Below are 11,077 nucleotides of genomic sequence, written 5' to 3' on the forward strand. Positions count from 1 at the left end.
AATAAAACCAGATCCAGCTATAAAATGCATCATTCTTTTTTGTTTTAGACAACATTTCATGCACTGTTAAACATGTTAAAGCAAGTTGCAAGTGAAAATCTATGTCTCTGACTGAGTTTGCATTACTGTGATTTGACCTCTCTGCTGGCTGAGATAAGCTCATTTTCAACGTCCAATTCAGAATGTAATAAAACCAGATCCAGCTATAAAATGCATCATTCTTTTTTGTTTTAGACAACATTTCATGCACTGTTAAACATGTTAAAGCAAGTTGCAAGAGAAAATCTATGTCCCTGACTGAGTTTGCATTACTGTGATTTGACCTCTCTGCTGGCTGAGATAAGCTCATTTTCAACGTCCATTTCAGAAAATGATAAAAACAGATCCAGCCATAACATGGATCATTCTTTTTTGTTTTAGACAACATTTCATGCACTGTTAAACATGTTAAAGCAAGTTGCAAGTGAAAATCTATGTCTCTGACTGAGTTTGCATTACTGTGATTTGACCTCTCTGCTGGCTAAGATAAGCTCCTTTTCAACGTCCAATTCAAAATGTAATAAAACCAGATCCAGCTATAAAATGCATCATTCTTTTTTGTTTTAGACAACATTTCATGCACTGTTAAACATGTTAAAGCAAGTTGCAAGTGAAAATCTATGTCTCTGACTGAGTTTGCATTACTGTGATTTGACCTCTCTGCTGGCTGAGATAAGCTCATTTTCAACGTCCAATTCAGAATGTAATAAAACCAGATCCAGACATAAAATGCATCATTCTTTTTTGTTTTAGACAACATTTCATGCAATGTTAAACATGTTAAAGCAAGTTGCAAGTGAAAATCTATGTCTCTGACTGAGTTTGCATTACTGTGATTTGACCTCTCTGCTGGCTGAGATAAGCTCAATTTCAACGTCCAATTCAGAATGTAATAAAACCAGATCCAGCTATAAAATGCATCATTCTTTTTTGTTTTAGACAACATTTCATGCACTGTTAAACATGTTAAAGCAAGTTGCAAGTGAAAATCTATGTCTCTGACTGAGTTTGCATTACTGTGATTTGACCTCTCTGCTGGCTGAGATAAGCTCATTTTCAACGTCCAATTCAGAATGTAATAAAACCAGATCCAGCTATAAAATGCATCATTCTTTTTTGTTTTAGACAACATTTCATGCACTGTTAAACATGTTAAAGCAAGTTGCAAGTGAAAATCTGTCTCTGACTGAGTTTGCATTACTGTGATTTGACCTCTCTGCTGGCTGAGATAAGCTCATTTTCAACGTCCAATTCAGAATGTAATAAAACCAGATCCAGCCATAAAATGCATCATTCTTTTTTGTTTTAGACAACATTTCATGCACTGTTAAACATGTTAAAGCAAGTTGCAAGTGAAAATATATGTCTCTGACTGAGTTTGCATTACTGTGATTTGACCTCTCTGCTGGCTGAGATAAGCTCATTTTCAACGTCCAATTCAGAATGTAATAAAACCAGATCCAGCTATAAAATGCATCATTCTTTTTTGTTTTAGACAACATTTCATGCACTGTTAAACATGTTAAAGCAAGTTGCAAGTGAAAATCTATGTCTCTGACTGAGTTTGCATTACTGTGATTTGACCTCTCTGCTGGCTGAGATAAGCTCATTTTCAACGTCCAATTCAGAAAGTGATAAAAATAGATCCGGACATAAAATGCATCATTCTTTTTTGTTTTAGACAACATTTCATGCACTGTTAAACATGTTAAAGCAAGTTGCAAGTGAAAATCTATGTCTCTGACTGAGTTTGCATTACTGTGATTTGACCTCTCTGCTGGCTGAGATAAGCTCATTTTCAACGTCCAATTCAGAATGTAATAAAACCAGATCCAGCTATAAAATGCATCATTCTTTTTTGTTTTAGACAACATTTCATGCACTGTTAAACATGTTAAAGCAAGTTGCAAGTGAAAATCTATGTCTCTGACTGAGTTTGCATTACTGTGATTTGACCTCTCTGCTGGCTGAGATAAGCTCATTTTCAACGTCCAATTCAGAAAGTGATAAAAAAAGATCCGGACATAAAATGCATCATTCTTTTTTGTTTTAGACAACATTTCATGCACTGTTAAACATGTTAAAGCAAGTTGCAAGAGAAAACATATGTCTCTGACTGAGTTTGCATTACTGTGATTTGACCTCTCTGCTGGCTGAGATAAGCTCATTTTCAACGTCCAATTCAGAATGTAATAAAACCAGATCCAGCCATAAAATGCATCATTCTTTTTTGTTTTAGACAACATTTCATGCACTGTTAAACATGTTAAAGCAAGTTGCAAGTGAAAATATATGTCTCTGACTGAGTTTGCATTACTGTGATTTGACCTCTCTGCTGGCTGAGATAAGCTCATTTTCAACGTCCAGTTCAGAAAGTGATAAAAACAGATCCAGCCATAAAATGCATCATTCTTTTTTGTTTTAGACAACATTTCATGCACTGTTAAACATGTTAAAGCAAGTTGCAAGTGAAAATCTATGTCTCTGACTGAGTTTGCATTACTGTGATTTGACCTCTCTGCTGGCTGAGATAAGCTCCTTTTCAACGTCCAATTCAGAATGTAATAAAACCAGATTCAGCTATAAAATGCATCATTCTTTTTTGTTTTAGACAACATTTCATGCACTGTTAAACATGTTAAAGCAAGTTGCAAGAGAAAATCTATGTTCCTGACTGAGTTTGCATTACTGTGATTTGACCTCTCTGCTGGCTGAGATAAGCTCATTTTCAACGTCCAATTCAGAATGTAATAAAACCAGATCCAGACATAAAATGCATCATTCTTTTTTGTTTTAGACAACATTTCATGCACTGTTAAACATGTTAAAGCAAGTTGCAAGTGAAAATCTATGTCTCTGACTGAGTTTGCATTACTGTGATTTGACCTCTCTGCTGGCTGAGATAAGCTCATTTTCAACGTCCAATTTAGAATGTAATAAAACCAGATCCAGCCATAAAATGCATCATTCTTTTTTGTTTTAGACAACATTTCATGCACTGTTAAACATGTTAAAGCAAGTTGCAAGAGAAAATCTATGTCCCTGACTGAGTTTGCATTACTGTGATTTGACCTCTCTGCTGGCTGAGATAAGCTCATTTTCAACGTCCATTTCAGAAAATGATAAAAACAGATCCAGCCATAACATGGATCATTCTTTTTTGTTTTAGACAACATTTCATGCACTGTTAAACATGTTAAAGCAAGTTGCAAGTGAAAATCTATGTCTCTGACTGAGTTTGCATTACTGTGATTTGACCTCTCTGCTGGCTGAGATAAGCTCATTTTCAACGTCCAATTCAGAATGTAATAAAACCAGATCCAGCTATAAAATGCATCATTCTTTTTTGTTTTAGACAACATTTCATGCACTGTTAAACATGTTAAAGCAAGTTGCAAGTGAAAATCTATGTCTCTGACTGAGTTTGCATTACTGTGATTTGACCTCTCTGCTGGCTGAGATAAGCTCATTTTCAACGTCCAATTCAGAATGTAATAAAACCAGATCCAGCTATAAAATGCATCATTCTTTTTTGTTTTAGACAACATTTCATGCACTGTTAAACATGTTAAAGCAAGTTGCAAGTGAAAATCTATGTCTCTGACTGAGTTTGCATTACTGTGTTTGACCTCTCTGCTGGCTGAGATAAGCTCATTTTCAACGTCCATTTCAAAAAGTGATAAAAACAGATCCAGCTATAAAATGCATCATTCTTTTTTGTTTTAGACAACATTTCATGCACTGTTAAACATGTTAAAGCAAGTTGCAAGAGAAAATCTATGTCCCTGACTGAGTTTGCATTACTGTGATTTGACTTCTCTGCTGGCTGAGATAAGCTCATTTTCAACGTCCATTTCAGAAAATGATAAAAACAGATCCAGCCATAACATGGATCATTCTTTTTTGTTTTAGACAACATTTCATGCACTGTTAAACATGTTAAAGCAAGTTGCAAGTGAAAATCTATGTCTCTGACTGAGTTTGCATTACTGTGATTTGACCTCTCTGCTGGCTGAGATAAGCTCATTTTCAACGTCCAATTCAGAATGTAATAAAACCAGATCCAGCTATAAAATGTTCTTTTTTATATTCTTTTTTATAAGAATATATATTACATTCAATTCAGAATGTAATAAAACCAGATCCAGCTATAAAATGTTCTTTTTTATATTCTTTTTTATATTCTTTTTTGTTTTAGACAACATTTCATGCACTGTTAAACATGTTAAAGCAAGTTGCAAGTGAAAATCTATGTCTCTGACTGAGTTTGCATTACTGTGATTTGACCTCTCTGCTGGCTGAGATAAGCTCATTTTCAACGTCCAATTCAGAATGTAATAAAACCAGATCCAGCCATAAAATGCATCATTCTTTTTTGTTTTAGACAACATTTCATGCACTGTTAAACATGTTAAAGCAAGTTGCAAGTGAAAATCTATGTCTCTGACTGAGTTTGCATTACTGTGATTTGACCTCTCTGCTGGCTGAGATAAGCTCATTTTCAACGTCCAATTCAGAATGTAATAAAACCAGATCCAGCTATAAAATGCATCATTCTTTTTTGTTTTAGACAACATTTCATGCACTGTTAAACATGTTAAAGCAAGTTGCAAGTGAAAATCTATGTCTCTGACTGAGTTTGCATTACTGTGATTTGACCTCTCTGCTGGCTGAGATAAGCTCATTTTCAACGTCCAATTCAGAATGTAATAAAACCAGATCCAGACATAAAATGCATCATTCTTTTTTGTTTTAGACAACATTTCATGCACTGTTAAACATGTTAAAGCAAGTTGCAAGTGAAAATCTATGTCTCTGACTGAGTTTGCATTACTGTGATTTGACCTCTCTGCTGGCTGAGATAAGCTCATTTTCAACGTCCAATTTAGAATGTAATAAAACCAGATCCAGACATAAAATGTATCATTCTTTCTTGTTTTAGACAACATTTCATGCACTGTTAAACATGTTAAAGCAAGTTGCAAGTGAAAATCTATGTCTCTGACTGAGTTTGCATTACTTTGATTTGACCTCTCTGCTGGCTGAGATAAGCTCATTTTCAACGTCCAATTCAGAATGTAATAAAACCAGATCCAGCTATAAAATGCATCATTCTTTTTTGTTTTAGACAACATTTCATGCACTGTTAAACATGTTAAAGCAAGTTGCAAGTGAAAATCTATGTCTCTGACTGAGTTTGCATTACTGTGATTTGACCTCTCTGCAGGCTGAGATAAGCTCATTTTCAACGTCCAATTCAGAATGTAATAAAACCAGATCCAGCTATAAAATGCATCATTCTTTTTTGTTTTAGACAACATTTCATGCACTGTTAAACATGTTAAAGCAAGTTGCAAGTGAAAATCTATGTCTCTGACTGAGTTTGCATTACTGTGATTTGACCTCTCTGCTGGCTGAGATAAGCTCATTTTCAACGTCCATTTCAAAAAGTAATAAAAACAGATCCAGCCATAAAATGGATCATTCTTTTTTGTTTTAGACAACATTTCATGCACTGTTAAACATGTTAAAGCAAGTTGCAAGTGAAAATCTATGTCTCTGACTGAGTTTGCATTACTGTGATTTGACCTCTCTGCTGGCTGAGATAAGCTCATTTTCAACGTCCAATTCAGAATGTAATAAAACCAGATCCAGCTATAAAATGCATCATTCTTTTTTGTTTTAGACAACATTTCATGCACTGTTAAACATGTTAAAGCAAGTTGCAAGTGAAAATCTATGTCTCTGACTGAGTTTGCATTACTGTGATTTGACCTCTCTGCTGGCTGAGATAAGCTCATTTTCAACGTCCAATTCAGAAAGTGATAAAAATAGATCCGGACATAAAATGCATCATTCTTTTTTGTTTTAGACAACATTTCATGCACTGTTAAACATGTTAAAGCAAGTTGCAAGAGAAAACATATGTCTCTGACTGAGTTTGCATTACTGTGATTTGACCTCTCTGCTGGCTGAGATAAGCTCATTTTCAACGTCCAATTCAGAATGTAATAAAACCAGATCCAGCCATAAAATGCATCATTCTTTTTTGTTTTAGACAACATTTCATGCACTGTTAAACATGTTAAAGCAAGTTGCAAGTGAAAATATATGTCTCTGACTGAGTTTGCATTACTGTGATTTGACCTCTCTGCTGGCTGAGATAAGCTCATTTTCAACGTCCAGTTCAGAAAGTGATAAAAACAGATCCAGCCATAAAATGCATCATTCTTTTTTGTTTTAGACAACATTTCATGCACTGTTAAACATGTTAAAGCAAGTTGCAAGTGAAAATCTATGTCTCTGACTGAGTTTGCATTACTGTGATTTGACCTCTCTGCTGGCTGAGATAAGATCATTTTCAACGTCCAATTCAGAAAGTGATAAAAATAGATTCGGACATAAAATGCATCATTCTTTTTTGTTTTAGACAACATTTCATGCACTGTTAAACATGTTAAAGCAAGTTGCAAGTGAAAATCTATGTCTCTGACTGAGTTTGCATTACTGTGATTTGACCTCTCTGCTGGCTGAGATAAGCTCATTTTCAACGTCCAATTCAGAATGTAATAAAACCAGATCCAGCTATAAAATGCATCATTCTTTTTTGTTTTAGACAACATTTCATGCACTGTTAAACATGTTAAAGCAAGTTGCAAGTGAAAATCTATGTCTCTGACTGAGTTTGCATTACTGTGATTTGACCTCTCTGCTGGCTGAGATAAGCTCATTTTCAACGTCCAATTCAGAATGTAATAAAACCAGATCCAGCTATAAAATGCATCATTCTTTTTTGTTTTAGACAACATTTCATGCACTGTTAAACATGTTAAAGCAAGTTGCAAGTGAAAATCTATGTCTCTGACTGAGTTTGCATTACTGTGATTTGACCTCTCTGCTGGCTGAGATAAGCTCATTTTCAACGTCCATTTCAAAAAGTGATAAAAACAGATCCAGCCATAAAATGGATCATTCTTTTTTGTTTTAGACAACATTTCATGCACTGTTAAACATGTTAAAGCAAGTTGCAAGTGAAAATCTATGTCTCTGACTGAGTTTGCATTACTGTGATTTGACCTCTCTGCTGGCTGAGATAAGCTCATTTTCAACGTCCAATTCAGAATGTAATAAAACCAGATCCAGCTATAAAATGCATCATTCTTTTTTGTTTTAGACAACATTTCATGCACTGTTAAACATGTTAAAGCAAGTTGCAAGTGAAAATCTATGTCTCTGACTGAGTTTGCATTACTGTGTTTTGACCTCTCTGCTGGCTGAGATAAGCTCATTTTCAACGTCCAATTCAGAAAGTGATAAAAATAGATTCGGACATAAAATGCATCATTCTTTTTTGTTTTAGACAACATTTCATGCACTGTTAAACATGTTAAAGCAAGTTGCAAGAGAAAACATATGTCTCTGACTGAGTTTGCATTACTGTGATTTGACCTCTCTGCTGGCTGAGATAAGCTCATTTTCAACGTCCAATTCAGAATGTAATAAAACCAGATCCAGCCATAAAATGCATCATTCTTTTTTGTTTTAGACAACATTTCATGCACTGTTAAACATGTTAAAGCAAGTTGCAAGTGAAAATATATGTCTCTGACTGAGTTTGCATTACTGTGATTTGACCTCTCTGCTGGCTGAGATAAGCTCATTTTCAACGTCCAGTTCAGAAAGTGATAAAAACAGATCCATCCATAAAATGCATCATTCTTTTTTGTTTTAGACAACATTTCATGCACTGTTAAACATGTTAAAGCAAGTTGCAAGTGAAAATCTATGTCTCTGACTGAGTTTGCATTACTGTGATTTGACCTCTCTGCTGGCTGAGATAAGCTCATTTTCAACGTCCAATTCAGAATGTAATAAAACCAGATCCAGCTATAAAATGCATCATTCTTTTTTGTTTTAGACAACATTTCATGCACTGTTAAACATGTTAAAGCAAGTTGCAAGAGAAAATCTATGTTCCTGACTGAGTTTGCATTACTGTGATTTGACCTCTCTGCTGGCTGAGATAAGCTCATTTTCAACGTCCAATTCAGAATGTAATAAAACCAGATCCAGACATAAAATGCATCATTCTTTTTTGTTTTAGACAACATTTCATGCACTGTTAAACATGTTAAAGCAAGTTGCAAGTGAAAATCTATGTCTCTGACTGAGTTTGCATTACTGTGATTTGACCTCTCTGCTGGCTGAGATAAGCTCATTTTCAACGTCCAATTTAGAATGTAATAAAACCAGATCCAGCCATAAAATGCATCATTCTTTTTTGTTTTAGACAACATTTCATGCACTGTTAAACATGTTAAAGCAAGTTGCAAGTGAAAATCTATGTCTCTGACTGAGTTTGCATTACTGTGATTTGACCTCTCTGCTGGCTGAGATAAGCTCATTTTCAACGTCCATTTCAAAAAGTGATAAAAACAGATCCAGCTATAAAATGCATCATTCTTTTTTGTTTTAGACAACATTTCATGCACTGTTAAACATGTTAAAGCAAGTTGCAAGAGAAAATCTATGTCCCTGACTGAGTTTGCATTACTGTGATTTGACCTCTCTGCTGGCTGAGATAAGCTCATTTTCAACGTCCAATTCAGAATGTAATAAAACCAGATCCAGCTATAAAATGCATCATTCTTTTTTGTTTTAGACAACATTTCATGCACTGTTAAACATGTTAAAGCAAGTTGCAAGTGAAAATCTATGTCTCTGACTGAGTTTGCATTACTGTGATTTGACCTCTCTGCTGGCTGAGATAAGCTCATTTTCAACGTCCATTTCAAAAAGTGATAAAAACAGATCCAGCTATAAAATGCATCATTCTTTTTTGTTTTAGACAACATTTCATGCACTGTTAAACATGTTAAAGCAAGTTGCAAGAGAAAATCTATGTCCCTGACTGAGTTTGCATTACTGTGATTTGACCTCTCTGCTGGCTGAGATAAGCTCATTTTCAACGTCCATTTCAGAAAATGATAAAAACAGATCCAGCCATAACATGGATCATTCTTTTTTGTTTTAGACAACATTTCATGCACTGTTAAACATGTTAAAGCAAGTTGCAAGTGAAAATCTATGTCTCTGACTGAGTTTGCATTACTGTGATTTGACCTCTCTGCTGGCTGAGATAAGCTCATTTTCAACGTCCAATTCAGAATGTAATAAAACCAGATCCAGCTATAAAATGCATCATTCTTTTTTGTTTTAGACAACATTTCATGCACTGTTAAACATGTTAAAGCAAGTTGCAAGTGAAAATCTATGTCTCTGACTGAGTTTGCATTACTGTGATTTGACCTCTCTGCTGGCTGAGATAAGCTCATTTTCAACGTCCAATTCAGAATGTAATAAAACCAGATCCAGCTATAAAATGCATCATTCTTTTTTGTTTTAGACAACATTTCATGCACTGTTAAACATGTTAAAGCAAGTTGCAAGTGAAAATCTATGTCTCTGACTGAGTTTGCATTACTGTGATTTGACCTCTCTGCTGGCTGAGATAAGCTCATTTTCAACGTCCAATTCAGAATGTAATAAAACCAGATCCAGATATAAAATGCATCATTCTTTTTTGTTTTAGACAACATTTCATGCACTGTTAAACATGTTAAAGCAAGTTACAAGTGAAAATCTATGTCTCTGACTGAGTTTGCATTACTGTGATTTGACCTCTCTGCTGGCTAAGATAAGCTCATTTTCAACGTCCAATTCAGAATGTAATAAAACCAGATCCAGCCATAAAATGCATCATTCTTTTTTGTTTTAGACAACATTTCATGCACTGTTAAACATGTTAAAGCAAGTTGCAAGTGAAAATCTATGTCTCTGACTGAGTTTGCATTACTGTGATTTGACCTCTCTGCTGGCTGAGATAAGCTCATTTTCAACGTCCAATTCAGAATGTAATAAAACCAGATCCAGCTATAAAATGCATCATTCTTTTTTGTTTTAGACAACATTTCATGCACTGTTAAACATGTTAAAGCAAGTTGCAAGTGAAAATCTATGTCTCTGACTGAGTTTGCATTACTGTGATTTGACCTCTCTGCTGGCTGAGATAAGCTCATTTTCAACGTCCAATTCAGAATGTAATAAAACCAGATCCAGACATAAAATGCATCATTCTTTTTTGTTTTAGACAACATTTCATGCACTGTTAAACATGTTAAAGCAAGTTGCAAGTGAAAATCTATGTCTCTGACTGAGTTTGCATTACTGTGATTTGACCTCTCTGCTGGCTGAGATAAGCTCATTTTCAACGTCCAATTTAGAATGTAATAAAACCAGATCCAGACATAAAATGCATCATTCTTTCTTGTTTTAGACAACATTTCATGCACTGTTAAACATGTTAAAGCAAGTTGCAAGTGAAAATCTATGTCTCTGACTGAGTTTGCATTACTGTGATTTGACCTCTCTGCTGGCTGAGATAAGCTCATTTTCAACGTCCAATTCAGAATGTAATAAAACCAGATCCAGCTATAAAATGCATCATTCTTTTTTGTTTTAGACAACATTTCATGCACTGTTAAACATGTTAAAGCAAGTTGCAAGAGAAAATCTATGTTCCTGACTGAGTTTGCATTACTGTGATTTGACCTCTCTGCTGGCTGAGATAAGCTCATTTTCAACGTCCAATTCAGAATGTAATAAAACCAGATCCAGACATAAAATGCATCATTCTTTTTTGTTTTAGACAACATTTCATGCACTGTTAAACATGTTAAAGCAAGTTGCAAGTGAAAATCTATGTCTCTGACTGAGTTTGCATTACTGTGATTTGACCTCTCTGCTGGCTGAGATAAGCTCATTTTCAACGTCCAATTTAGAATGTAATAAAACCAGATCCAGCCATAAAATGCATCATTCTTTTTTGTTTTAGACAACATTTCATGCACTGTTAAACATGTTAAAGCAAGTTGCAAGTGAAAATCTATGTCTCTGACTGAGTTTGCATTACTGTGATTTGACCTCTCTGCTGGCTGAGATAAGCTTATTTTCAACATCCATTTCAAAAAGTGATAAA

Source organism: Danio rerio, chromosome 2 (genome assembly GCF_049306965.1).
Source record: "Danio rerio strain Tuebingen ecotype United States chromosome 2, GRCz12tu, whole genome shotgun sequence".
NCBI lineage: Eukaryota > Metazoa > Chordata > Actinopteri > Cypriniformes > Danionidae > Danio > Danio rerio.